Source organism: Chiloscyllium punctatum, chromosome 19 (genome assembly GCF_047496795.1).
Source record: "Chiloscyllium punctatum isolate Juve2018m chromosome 19, sChiPun1.3, whole genome shotgun sequence".
NCBI classification, from domain to species: Eukaryota; Metazoa; Chordata; class Chondrichthyes; order Orectolobiformes; family Hemiscylliidae; genus Chiloscyllium; species Chiloscyllium punctatum.
Window position 1 is genome coordinate 88,432,015 of NC_092757.1, and position 14,830 is coordinate 88,446,844.

At 44.0% G+C, this 14,830-nt stretch overlaps 1 protein-coding gene and 2 non-coding genes across 3 annotated transcripts in view; all 3 read left to right on the top strand.

Moving 5' to 3' along the window:
* The window catches only part of tex14 (testis expressed 14, intercellular bridge forming factor), a 161,038-nt gene that overhangs the window by 13,850 nt on the left and 132,358 nt on the right, over window positions 1–14,830 (top strand). The gene's annotated exons all lie outside the window — the stretch shown is intronic.
* trnah-gug (transfer RNA histidin (anticodon GUG)) lies at window positions 6,913–6,984 on the top strand. The gene has a single exon. It is a non-coding gene; the product is annotated as a tRNA-His (tRNA).
* trnah-gug (transfer RNA histidin (anticodon GUG)) lies at window positions 12,602–12,673 on the top strand. The gene has a single exon. It is a non-coding gene; the product is annotated as a tRNA-His (tRNA).

Sequence of the window (14,830 nt, forward strand, 5' to 3'; positions counted from 1 at the left end):
TTCAAAGGGGTCTAGGGAAGGACCATGGGGTTGAAAGTACAGCTGCAAACAATGGGAACAAGGTGGTTGTTATCTAAAAGGCTTTACGCAGAGGAACAATGAATGTTGTTCATTGATGAATGGGCGATGGCTGTAGTGTAGAAGCAGGTTATATGGACAGGGAAAGATGAGGGCACAGAATTACTCACTCTGGAGCCAGTTTGGAAAAATATGAACTTGTGGCTGTAATGACCTCACTTGACTAGATAGAAAGTGTTAGTAGGCTTTGACAATGGAGTAATTAGATCGCTAAGTCATCCTAACAGTTAGTGATTGGAGTGTATTCATTGACTTTAGAACTTTATCTTACCTGCAGTCAACAATAAAATGCATCTGTATTAATTATAAATTAGCTGATTGGTCTCTTTTAAACCAGTTCAGTTCACAGGTCAGTCATAAACACATGACTTCTGGAATCTCGGTGTGGCTTGTTTTAAATGGATAAATCCCCATACCTGATCAGGTGTACTCTAGAACTCTGTGGAAAGCTAGGTAGGTGATTGCTGGGCCCCTTGCTGAAATATTTGTATCATCGATAGTCACAGGTGAGGTGCTGGAAGACTGGAGGTTGGTTAATGCGGTGCCACTATTTAAGAAAAGTGGTAGGGACAAGCAAGAGAACTATAGACTGGTGACCCTGATGTCGGTAGTTGGCAGGGTGTTGGAGGGAATCCTGAGGGACAGGATGTACATGTTTTTGGAAAGGCAAGGACTAATTAGGGATAGTCAACATGGCTTTGTGCATGGGAAATCATGTCTCACGAATTTGATTGAGTTTTTTGAAGAAATAACAAAGAGGATTGATGAGGGCAGAGCAGTAAACATGATCTATATGGACTTCAGTAAGGCATTCGACAAGGTTTTCCATGGGAGACTGGTTAGCAAGGTTAGATTTCATGGAATACAAGGAGAACTAGCCATTTGGATACAGAACTGGCTCGAAGGTAGAAGACAGAGGATAGTGGTGGAGGGTTATTTTTCTGACTGGAGGCCTGTGACCAATGGTGTGTCACAGGGATCAGTGTTGGGTCCACTACTTTTCGTCATTTATATAAATGATTTGGATGTGAGCATAAGAGGTATAGTTAATAAGTTTGCAGATGACACCAAAATTGGAGGTGTAGTGGACAGCGAAGAAGGTTACCTCAGAATACAACAGGATCTTGATCAGATAGGCCAATGGGCTGAGAAGTGGGAGATGGAGTTTAATTCAGATAAATATGAGGTGGTGCATTTTGGGAACCCAAATGAGAGCAGGACTGATACACTTAATGGTAAGGTTCTGGGGAGTGTTGCTGAACAAAGAGACCTTGGAGTGCAGGTTCATATCTCCTTGAAAGTAGAGTCACCAGTAGATAGGATAGTGAAGCAGGCGTTTGGTATGCTTTCCTTTATTGGTCAGAGTATTGAGTACATGTATTGGGAGGTCATGTTGTGGTCGTACAGGACATAGGTTAGGCCACTGTTGGAATATTGTGTGCAGTTCTGGTCTCTTTCCTATTGGAAGGATGTTGTAAAACTTGAAAGGGCTCAGAAAAGATTTACAAGGATGTTGGCAAGGTTGGAAGATTTGAGCTATAGGGAGAGGTCGAGTAGGCTGGGGCTGTTTTTCTTGAAGCATCGAAGGCGGAGGGGTCGTCTCATAGAGATTTATAAAATCATGAGGAGCATGGATAGGATAAATATACACGGTCTTTCCCCTGGTGTGGGGGAGTCTAGAACTAGAGGGCATAGGTTTAGGGTGAAAGAGGAAAGATATAAAAGAGACCTAAGGGGCAATCTTTTCACGCAGAGGGTGGTGCATGTATGGAATGAGCTGCCAGAGGAAGTGGTGGAGGTTAGTGCAATTGCACCATTTTAAAGGCATCTGGATGGGTATGAAAAGGAACTGTTTGCAGGGATATGGGCTGGGTGCTGGCAAGTGGGATTAGATTAGGTTGGTATATCTGGTTGGCTTGAATGAGTTGGACCAAAGAGTCTGATTCTGTTCTGTACATCTCTATGACTATATGCCTCTAAGTGCTACTTTAATGAATTGTCTGGGGATAACCACTTTATTATCACATTTTGCTTGTATTATATTGTATGTTTAAACAGTTATACCATTGCAACAGATGGCAGTGAAATAAACTCTACTGTATCAAAAACTGCAATCATATTGCTGATGTACAACAGTTATACCATTGCAACAGTACTGAATCAGTTGGCAGTGAAATAAACTCTACTGTATCAAAAACTGCCATCATATTGCTGATATACAACATGGTAGTATGTAAACTAGGAGCAGGAATAGGACATTTGAGCCTGCACTGCCATTCAATATGATCATGGCTGACCATCCAACTCAATACCTGTTCCTGCTTTCTCTCTAAATTCATTGATCCCTCGATCTTTTCATTTTCAACTGCTGATGTGACATAGCCCCCTCACCTGTCCATGCCTCTCACCCACTCTAACCACTCACCTTCACAATGTGCAGCCCTTCGCTCCCTCCACTCCAACCCCAACATCACCATCAAAACAGCAGACAAGAGGGGCACTGTGGTAGTTTGACACATCAATCTCTATACAGCTGAAGCCAGGCACCAACTAGCGGACACCTCCTCCTACTGCCCCCTCGACCACGACCTCACCACCCATCACCAAACCATCATCTCCCAGACCATCCACAACCTCATAACCTCTGGGGATTTCCCATCCACAGCCTCCAACCTCATAGTCCAGGAAACCCACACCGCCCGATTCTACCTCCTACCTAAAATTCACAAACCTGACTGCTCCGGTTGACTCATTGTCTCAGACTGTTCCTGTCCCACTGAACCCATCTCTACATATCTTGACGTCGTCCTCTTCCCACTTAGTCCAGGAACTCCCCACCTACGATTGCGACACCACCCACATTCTCCACCTCCTCCATGACTTTTGTTTCCTTGGCCCCCAACGCCTTATCTTCACCATGAACATCCAGTCCCTATACACATTTCTCTGCCACGATGAAAGCCTTCAAGCCCTCCATTTCAGGCTCTCACGCCGATCCAATAAGTCCCTTCCGCTGACACTGTCATTCAACTGGCTGAACTGGTCGTCATCCTCAAATATTTCTCCTACGAATCCTCTCACTTCCTCCAAAACAAAGGGGTAGCCAGGGGCACCTACATGGGTTCCAGCTATGCCTGTCTCTTGGTCGGGTACTTGGAACTGTCTATCTTCTGCAGCTATGCTGACACCATTATCCACCTTTTCCCTGCCCCATCGATGACTATACCGTCGCTACCTCGTGCTTCCACAAGGAGGTTGAACAGTTCATCAACTTCACAAACACCTTCCATGCGACTTCAAGTTCATCTGGGCCATCCCAGACACTTCCCACCCCTTACTGGACCTTCTCATCACCATTAGTTCGCATTATATATTAATGATTTGGATGAGGGAACCGGTGGCATTCTAGCGAAGTTTGCCGATGATACGAAGTCAGGTGGACAGGCAGGTAGTACTGAGGAAGTGGGGAGGCTACAGAAGGATCTAGACAGGTTGGGAGAGTGGTCCAGGAAATGGCTGATGGAATTTAACGTGAGCAAGTGCGAGGTCTTGCACTTTGGCAAAAAGAATAAAAGCATGGACTACTTTCTAAATGGTGAGAAAATTAATAAAGCCAAAGCACAAAGGGATCTGGGAGTGCTAGTCGAGGATTCTCTAAAGGTAAACATGCAGGTTGAGTCAGTGATTAAGAAAGCGAATGCAATGTTGTCTCTTATCTCAAGAGGGTTGGAATATAAAAGCAGAGATGTACTACTAAGACTTTATAAAGCTCTGGTTAGGCCCCTTTTGGAGTACTGTGTCCAGTTTTGGTCCCCACACCTCAGGAAGGACATACTGGCACTGGAACGTGTCCAGCGGAGATTCACACGGATGATCCCTGGAATGACAGGTCTAGCATATGAGGAACGGCTGAGGATACTGGGATTGTATTCGTTGGAGTTTAGAAGATTAAGGGGAGACTTAATAGAGACGTACAAAATAATACATGGCTTGGAAAAGGTGGATGCTAGGAAATTGTTTCCGTTAGACGAGGAGACTAGGACCCGTGGACACAGCCTTAGAATTAGAGGGGGTCATTTCAGAACAGAAATGCGGAGACATTTCTTCAGCCAGAGAGTGGTGGGCCTGTGGAATTCATTGCCACGGAGTGCAGTGGAAGCCGGGACGCTAAATGTCTTCAAGGCTGAGATTGATAGATTCTTGTTGTCTAGAGGAATTAAGGGCTACGGGGAGAACGCTGGTAAGTGGAGCTGAAATGCGCATCAGCCATGATTGAATGGCGGAGTGGACTCGATGGGCCGAATGGCCTTACTTCCACTACTATGTCTTATGGTCTTATGGTCTTATTTCTGGTGACCGACTCAACACAGACATTCACCACAAACCCACTAACTCCCACAGCTACCTGAACTACATCTCTTCCCACCCTGTGTCCTGTAAAAACACTATCCCTTATATACAAAATTCCTCCACCTCCGCTGCATCTGCTCCCAGGAAGACCAGTTCCACCACAGAACATTCCAAATGGCCTCCTTCTTCAAAGACTCCAATTTACCCTCCCACGTTATCAACGATGCCCTCCAGTGCATCTCCTCCACTTCCCACACCTCTGCCCTTGAACCTCATCCCACCAATCGCAACAAAGACAGAACCCCCTGGTCTTCACCTTCCACCCCAACAACCTCTGAATACATCGCATCATCCTCTGCCATTTCCGCCACCTACAAACAGACCCCACCACCTGAGATATATTTTCCTCCCCACCCCTATCTGTGTTTCAGGGAGACCATTCCCTCTGTGACTACCATGTCAGGACCAAGCCTCCCACCAACCCCTCCTTCCCTCCCGGCACCTTCCCCTGTCACCGCAAGAAGTGCAAAACCTGCACCCACGTCTCCCCCTCACCTCCATCCAAGGCCCCAAAGGATCCTTCCACATCCGACAGAAATTTACCTGTACTTCCACTCACGTCACCTATTGTATGCTTTCCACCCAATGTGGTCTCATGTACATTGGGGAGACAGGACATCACCTTGCGGATTGTTTCAGAGAATATCTCTGGGACACCTGCAGTAACCAATCCCACCACCTTACTGAACGCTTTAACTCCCCCCTCCTACTGCGCCAAGGACATGCGGCCTCCTCCATCACCAAACCATCTGCAACCTTCCATCAGTTTAGCCTCCATCAAGCGTTGTGTCATCTTTGAACTTGGAGGTGTTGCCTTTACGTTTCCTCAACTAAAACCTTTAAACATATTGTGAATAACTGAGGTCCAAGAACTGGATGCCTTATAGAAAAAGACCCATTTATTCTTACTGTGTTTCCTCAAAGCAAACCAATTCTCTATCATGTTAGTATGCCAGCACCAATCCTATGCACTTTAATTTTACATGCTAATCTCTTAGGTGGGACCTTATCAAAAGCCTTCTCAAAGTCTAAGTAGACCACATCCACTGGCTTTCTCCTATCAGCTGTGCTAGTTCATTGCTTCCATTCGGAGAATTAGAAGGGGGAATAGCAGTTATTATTGAGCTAATTCTAAAATTTGGAATATTTTATTTAGCTCTTTTAACTATAGCTCAGATACTCACTTGATTGTTGCAATACAATGAATTAAGCAATATTGTTCAGTTTGGTACGGTTTTTTCTATAAAAGACTAATAACCTGCAGCTTTACAGTGTACAGAAAATCGTATTTGTCCTTATTTTATTGAAGAAAACACTCCAGACATCAGGGTCCTAAATTAGATCCAGATCATTACCATAACCCATGACTTCAAATTCAATTGGACGTTGTACACAATGTGTTCAATGAGTCGTACTGACCATGTGACGTAGGCTGTTATCTTAGCAGTTAGAGTTGCCAAATTGTAACAAAGTACTAATGGTATGTTTGTATACGAATGGATTCTTTTCCCATCCATTGCAAAATTTAGCAGCATCGTTTCAGACTTGGCTGCTTTATTGTGGATAAGCAAAAGAGCAAAATTTATCCTCTGCTGTGGGCCCTTACAATGTGCCAAGAGAAATAGGTTCTCTGCTACCGAATGTAAAACCGCGATACAAGAAATTCGTTGTACTGCGACCCGAATTACAAAAGCACAATAATAGATGTCTGGGCAAGAAAGAACAAGAATAAGGCTAAAAATATTGGATATAAGCAAATTACTGCGGATGCTGGAATCTGAAACCAAAAGAGAAAATGCTGGAAAACCCTGGAGGCTAAAAACACGTTCCCCTTAATTGTTCCACAATGTGTGCAACCACGAAGCGTAACGAGGAATTGCATTGCATTGTAAAATAGAGATTGTATGAAACATTTTCAAAGTTTTTGTTTCAAATTGGCGGTGGCAATTTAAATATTAACTTTTGGTGGATCTAACGTGTAGGTTTGCGAAATGTAGTTTTAGTCAGTTTAACATCCAAAACTATGATGTATGTTTACATCTTGTGAATTGGTTCAATTTTATTTTATTGGAATGCTGATTTTATACATTGCCCAGTTTATTTTGAGGCTACAATGCTCATCTCAGTAGCGAGAATTGGGAATGAATTTTGTCACGGTTGCGAGATTACTGCATTATGTATGTAATGCTCGCTTTTCAAATGTGTATACATCGCTGCTTACTTTATTCCGCCTTTCTGCATTTTTTTTGCGAAATGGCAACAAATTCTTAGTTGGAAAGTGGACATCCTCGAAGTATGCAGAAAGTAATCGTGTTTTAATAAAAAAAGTTACTGATCGCTATTTGATAATTTATTGTAAAAACTTGTAGAAAGTTCTATTTGAGGGTGATTTTTCAGTCTTGTGATCGTCAACCCATGTAGCACGCCGTGATCGTATAGTGGTTAGTACTCTGCGTTGTGGCCGCAGCAACCTCGGTTCGAATCCGAGTCACGGCATTGCGGATAAGCAATGACACGGCAATGGGTTTCTTTTTTATTGAGTGTGGTGTTTTGTCCCGGCATTTATTACAAACATTGTTTTAATTTATTACAAAATAAAAATATTGTAACCACAGGCCTGTTTCACCATGCAGATTTATTTTACGTCACCTCGAGATAATTTTAGGTTTATTATAAAAGGTGACAATGCTTTAAAGGTGTGTGGTCAGAATCCGATCCGTTCTATTTTCAAAGTGGAATGTACAAAATATTACATGTATAGACTGCCTGCAGATTGTGCATCTTTGAGCCAAATTGAATGTATCTGCAAATATCATTTTGCAAATTCAAATTCACCCATAGACTTATTTGTGCGTGTGTGTGCATGAGAGAATGTATGCATGTTAGTGTGAGTGCACGTGAGAGAGTGTGTGCCTGTGTGAAAGCTTGGTAAAGTGTGTGTTTGGGTGTGATGGAGTATAAGCCTGTGAGATGGTATGTGTTTGGGAGTGTGCATGTGTATGAGAGAGGGTCTGCGTGAGTGTCTGAGTATGTAGGAATGTGTGCATCAGTGCGTGTGTGTGTGTGTATCGTGTAGTGGGGTCACCTGTCGTGTGACATGAACCCAAGATCCTGAGGCACACTGATGATGTTACCTAGAATGGTGATGAAAGGTCTATGAACAAGCCGACCAGCTCAGTGAACAAGTCAACAACCTCAATCCACAACCTGAGCTACAAATTTTGTTGAATTCTCTGAACACCTTTAAAATATTATGATTGGTATGAAGAAAGTGGTATTCTACAATTTTGAATTTACTTTAGCTAATCACAGTAATAATTTAGAGAAGCTTTAAAATTTACATTTTAAGGAAGTTTTTTTTCATCAAGAGGGTGGAAGGTATCTGGAGGTAAAAACAATGACTGCAGATGCTGGAAACCAGATTCTGGATTAGTAGTGCTGGAAGAGCACAGCAGTTCAGGCAGCATCCAAGTAGCTTCGAAATCGACGTTTCGGGCAAAAGCCCTTCATCAGGAATAAAGGCAGTGATTAGGGAACATCTCCGGGACACCCGCACCAATCAACCACACCGCCCCATGGCCCAACATTTCAACTCCCCCTCCCACTCTGCCGAGGACATGGAGGTCCTGGGCCTCCTTCACCGCCGCTCCCTCACCACGAGACGCCTGGAGGAAGAATGCCTCATCTTCCGCCTCGGAACACTTCAACCCCAGGGCATCAATGTAGACTTCAACAGTTTCCTCATTTCCCCTTCCCCCACCTCACCATAGTTCTAAACTTCCAGCTCAGTAACTGTCTCCTTGACTTGTCCGGACTTGTCCTACCTGCCTATCTTCTTTTCCACCTATCCACTCTACCCTCTCCTCCTTGACCTATCACCTTCATCCCATCCCCCACTCACCCATTGTACTCTATGCTACTTTCTTCCCACCCCCACCCTCCTCTAGCTTATCTCTCCATACTTCAGGCTCACTGCCTTTATTCCTGATGAAGGGCTTTTGCCCGAAACGTCGATTTCGAAGCTACTTGGATGCTGCCTGAATTGCTGTGCTCTTCCAGCACCACTAATCCTGGAAGGTATCTGGAACTCACTGCCTGAAAGAGTGGTATGGACGGCAACTCAAAATTTAAAATGTATTTAGATGATCACTTGAAGTACTGTAAACTGCAAGTCTTTCTAAAAAAACAATCATTTGTGGTATGTGGGTGTCACTGGCTGGGCCAGCAGTTTTTACCCATCCCTAACTGCCCTCGAGAAGGTGGTGATGAGTCATATTTTTGAATTGCTGCCAGTAGACTCACAATGCCATTAGGGAGGATATCCAGGATTTTGACTTAGCAACACTGAGGGAAAAGTGATATATTTCCAAGTCATGATGGTGAGTGGTTTGGAGGGAACTTGAGATGATGGTGTTTCCATCACCCTGTCCTTCAAGATGGAAATGGTCGTCTGTTTGAAAGGAGCTATCAAAGGAGCCTTGATGAATTTCTGCAGCGCATCTGCAGCAGCATTTGTGGTGGAATGAGAGTGGATGTTTGTCAATGTGGTGCCAATGAAGTGCCCTGGATGGTGTCAAGTTTCTTGAGTGTTATCGTGGCTGCACTCATCCAGTTCATCACATCCCTAATTTGTGATTTGTACATGGTAGATAGGCTTTGAGGAAGGTATTGGAAAATGGGACGAGAATAGATAGGTCCTTGATGATGTGTGTGGTTGCAATGGTCCAAAGGGTCTCTTTCCATGCCGTAAAACTCCATGGCTTGAATGTTTTTCTTCTTTGCTCTGTCTTGTCCTGAGATTGTGTTAACACTCATATGACAGTTGACACACTCTTGTTTGGAAGCCTCCTGCATTGACTATTATTCATGTGTGATAGCTGATGATATCAGCAAAGTTGAGCTACGAGCATGGAAAAACAGAAAATGTGAGAGTAGTCATCAGGTTTGGCAGTACCTGTAGAGGGAGAAGCAACATTATTATTTTGAGTTCAGATCATTGAACCTCTGCGATAAATGGGTGTCGTTGCCACACAGGAGAGTGTTAAATGAGCCAAGGGAACATAGAGTCATACAACACGGAAACAGACCCTTTGGTCCAACTTGTCTGTGCCAAACAGACATCCCAATCTGACCTGGTCCCATTTGCCAGCATTGGCCCATATCCATCTAAACCCTTCCTATTCACATAACTATCCAGATGCTTTTAAAATGTTGTAATTGTACCCATCTCTCTGGCAGCTCATTCAATTCATGCAGAATCCTACGTGCAAAAAAGTTATCCCTCAGGTTATTTTTAAATCTTTCCCCTCACAGACCTTCACTATAAGTGATAGGCAACATGGTTTTGTGCGGGGGAGATCGTGCCTTACCAACTTAATAGAGTTCTTCGAGGAAATGACCAAGTTGACAGATGATGGAAGCGCTGTTGATGACATATACATGGACTTTAGTAAGGCGTTTGATAAGGTTCCACATTATAGACTAATGGCGAAAGTGAAGTCACATGGTGTGCAAGATGTTCTAGCTAGGTGGATAAAGAACTGGTTGAGCAACAGGAGACAGAGAGTAGTAGTTGAAGGAAATTTCTTGAAATGGAGAAAGGTGACTAGTGGTGTTCCGCAGGTGTCAGTATTGGGGCCACTGTTGTTTGTAATATACATAAATAATGTAGAAGAGGGCACTGTTGGTATAATCAGCAAGTTTGCAGATGACACAAGGATTGGTGGAGTAGCAGAAAGCATAAGGGACTGTCAGAGAATACAGGAGGATATAGATAGACTGGAGAGTTGGGTGGAAAAGTGGCAGATGGCTTTCAATCCAGACCATGGTGGCACAGTGGTTAGTACTGCTGCCTCAGTGCCAGAGAGCCGGGTCCAATTCCCGCCTCAGGCGACTCTGTGTGGAGTTTGCACATTCTCCTTGTGCCTGCGTGGGTTTCCGCTGGGTGATCTGGTTTCCTCCCACAGTCCAAAAATGTGCAGGTTAGGTGAATTGGCCATGCTAAGTTGCCTGTAGTGTTAGGTGAAGGGGTAAATGTAGGGGAATGGGTCTGGGTGGGTTGTGCATAGGTGTTGACTTGTTGGGCCAAAGGGCCTGTTTCCACACTGTAAGTAATCTAATCTAATCTAAATATGAGGTGATGCATTTAGGCAAGTCTAATTCTAAAGCGAATTATGCACTGAATGGAAAAGTTGATGAGCAGAGAGATCTGGAAGTGCAGGTCCATTGTACCCTGAAGTTTGCTGCACAGGTGGATAGAGTGGTCAAGAAGGCGTATAGTATGCTTGCCTTCATTGGATGAGAATTTGAGTATAAGAGCTGGCAAGTCATGTTAAAATTGTACAAGACATTGGTTCGGCCGCATTTAGAATACTGTGTACCGTTCTGGTCGCCACATTACCAAAAAGATGTAGACACTTTGGAGAGGGTGCAGAGAAGGTTTATGAGGATGTTGCCTGGTATGGAAGGTGCTAGCTGTGAAGAGGGGCTAAGTAGTTTAGGTTTATTTTCACTAGAGAAAAGGAGATTGTTGGGGCACCTGATTGAGGTTTACAAAATCATGAAGGGTATAGACAGGATGGATAGAGACAAGCTTTTTCCCAGGGTGAAGGATTCAGTAACGAGAGGTCATGCTTTCAAGGTGAGAGGTAGAAAATTTAAGGGGGTTACACGTGGCAAGTACTTCACACAGAGGGCGGTGGGCGTCTGGAATGCGTTGCCAGCAGAGGTGGTAGAGGCAGGTACGGTAGATTCATTTAAGATGCGTCTAGACAGATGCATGAGTAGGTGGGGAGCAGAGGGATACAAATGCTTAGGAATTGACCAACAGGTTTAGACAGTACATTTGGATCGGCTCAGGCTTGGAGGGCCGAAGGGCCTGTTCCTGGGCTGTAAATTTTCTTTGTTCTAATAACCTCCATTACCATTAAGTAACAAATCCAGGTGATGTATAGTGGGTCTAGTGACATTGAGTTGGAAGTAAGTTAATATTATGGGTGTAGACCATATTCCAGAACACAGTTATAGTCCTGAGCTAGTGTTCAGTTGGTAACATTACCTTTCTTCCAGGGATCACTTAACTGGATAGCTGGTTTGTGCTGCAGAGGTTACCATAAAGGATTCTCCTCAACCTCACCCCTTAGCATGGTGACTCAAGTTAAACCACGACTTGTCATTTCTCTAATGAGAGAGCAACCCAATGGCCTGTTAGGGTAATGGGGTCTTTATCATAGAATCCCTACAGTGCAGATGGAAGCTGTTCAGCCCATCAAGTCTGTTCTGACCCCCTGAAGAGCATCCCACCCTATCTGTGTAACCGCACATTTACCATGGCTAATCTACCTAGCCTGCATCTGTGGACAATATGGGGCAATTTATCATGGCCAGTTCAACTAATTTGCACATCGTTGACTGTGGAGGAAAGCAGAGCACTCAGAGGAAACAATAGAGAATAGATGCGGAGTAGGCCATTCTGCCCTTCGAGCCTGCACCACCATTCAATATAATCATGGCTGATCATCCTTAATCAGTATCCTGTTCCTGCCTTATCTCCATAACCCACACAGACATGGGGAGAACATGCAAACACACACAGTCACCCAAAGTGTCTGTGTCCCTGGCATTGTGAGGCAGCAAGTGCTAACCACCAAGCCACTGTGCCATCCTTTACCTTTATGCTAAATGAGTTGAAATCAGACCTCCCTTCCTAGAAACACTGGGTATTGTATCCCCAAGCCACACAGAGTATAGTGATTCAAGAAGGTGTCTCACCACCTTTGCGTGATCAACTAGGGATTGGGAATAATTACTGGCCTAGCCAACGATGCCCAAATCCTGTGAAATGTCTTTAAAAACAGATCTGGCTGGTCAAAACTGCTGTTTAAAGCAAAAAAAAATCAATTTTCCTCTGTATAATTTAGGAGTGATTGGTAACTGAACGTATGCAGAAGAAGAACAGATAACCTCTAAAATCGTGCAATATGTTAAAGAAGTGTCTGTTTAGTCATGTGAAACGTTACACACAAAACAATTCAAGTTTTATCTGACATAACCGGACATATTGTTATACTTGAGAGTAATTTTCAGCGCATTGTTTCTGTAGTCCATGTAGCACGCCGTGATCGTATAGTGGTTAGTACTCTGCGTTGTGGCCGCAGCAACCTCGGTTCGAATCCGAGTCACGGCATTGCGGATAAGCAATGACACGGCAATGGGCTCTAGTTTTCTTAGTTAAAACAATATTAACATTAGTTAATACAATGTTTAAAAGCAAACTGATGGTTAGTTGTACGTAATTTGATTGTGTTATTATAACTAGTTCGTTTTCTTTACTTATTTAATTGGAGAGAACCACTTTATAAAACAAACAAATACAAAACCTAAACTGCTTATATCCATTAGAAAAAAAAACTTACATTTTCGATTTAAAGCAACAATAGCAGAGTTTGTGTGCATGTGCATCTTTGCGAGACATCAGTCCTGCTTTGAGCGAAGTAATTTTGGGTTGCCTGAATTACAGGCCAAGCCTCACATTATGCTGCAAAAGATTATAGATATTTGACTACGCTCTAAGATGTAATTCAGGCTTTTTAAGGAAATAACAATTCACTCCATAGTCTGTTTGCTACTCTGTTAATTAATGACTATATTGGTCATAATGGAATAAGATTTGCGTTTAGATCTTGCCATGGTTACACTGTCGTGATCCCCGAACAATAATAGCATGGAAGCAGCAAGTCCGTAGTTGCGCCGGTTCTAAGCCAAACGCAGAAATTTCAGGAAACACACAGCAAGTCTGACGGCATCTGTGAAGAAAAACCAGAGTTAACGTTTTGGGTCCAGTGACCCTTCTTCTGAAGTTGAATTTAGAATTAATCAATAATGGAAATTGCTTAATTTCGTAACTCATTATGTCGCTGAGTGTTTTAACGTGTATTTTACATCAAACTCTTTGGAATGATGCAGGGATGAGAGTTACGTCGACGAGTTTTTTACGTCTGTTCTTTATGGGTAAACGGGTACACGGGTGTGGAGAGAAACATGTAGAAACAGAGAGCGACTGTAATCTTGAGACATATGTTAGGACTGCTAGTTTCCAGCAGGGATCGCTTCAACTATTCCACCGTGAATAACAGCAGCCTCAGTGCTGTTCCACCCCAGTCATTTCGTCAGTTTTGATTGCATTATTCAGATTAGGAATTTAATTTGAATATTGCGTGTGTTCGTTTCCACACTTTTATTTGTCTTGTTGAGAAATATAGCTACAATACTAGACTTAGAGATAATAGATGTATTGAAAATCATTTAGAAATACGATGGAAATGAATTGCACACACGCACTGTGCGTGGTGTTGCAAAGTCAGATTATAGTTGCACTGTTTTACAACTATTTTAGAGGTTGTTTCTTTAGTAGGAAATTGTCTTTGCTGCAGTCACCTGGGCCATCTTCCAATTTATATGGAGATCAAAAATGGACCGTGTCCAAAAGGACTTGTATAAAGATCTGGGCAATGGGGGACAAAACACACCCAATGTCACCCTCACTCTGATGGCCACCTTTGTGTGCGGCTGCATCAAGCTGTGTGTGGATCCCTGGTACACAAACACCACGTGTCACTGCGTACTGAGGTTCTACCTGTCCCCAGTGTGTTAAATGCAGACTACAAAATCTTGTCAAAGGTCATCGCCAACCGGGTCAGGTCTGCTCTGGGATCGGTGATCCACCCGGACCAAACCTGTGCTGTACCGGGCAGGAAGATCTCTGAGAGTCTCGCACTCCTCAGGGATACGATCGCCTACGTGCAGGACAGGGGGGTGGACACCTGCCTCATCAGCCTGGACCAGGAGAAAGCCTTTGACAGGATATCGCATACATATATGAGGGATGTCCTCTCCAAAATGGGCTTTGGGGAGGGAATCGGAAATTGGATCAGACTGCTCTACACCAACATTGTCAGTGCAGTCTCAATCAATGGGTGGGAATCAGATAGCTTCCCTGTAAGATCTGGAGTCAGGTAGGGATGCCCCCTCTCACCCGCCTTGTTTGTGTGTTGCATAGAGCCATTTGCCGAATCCATCAGGAAGGATGCGAGCCTGAGAGGGGTGACTATTCCTGGCAGCGGGGGCCTGCAGGTTAAGGCCTCCCTGTACATGGATGACGTCGCTGTTTTCTGCTCGGATCCGCTGTCCGTGCACAGACTCGTGTGCATCTGTGACCAGTTCGAACGGGCCTCGGGGGCCAAGGTAAACCGAGGCAAGAGTGAGGCCATGCTCTTCGGGAACTGGGCCGACCAATCCTCTATCCCCTTCACCGTCAGGACTGACCACCTGAAGGTGCTGGGTA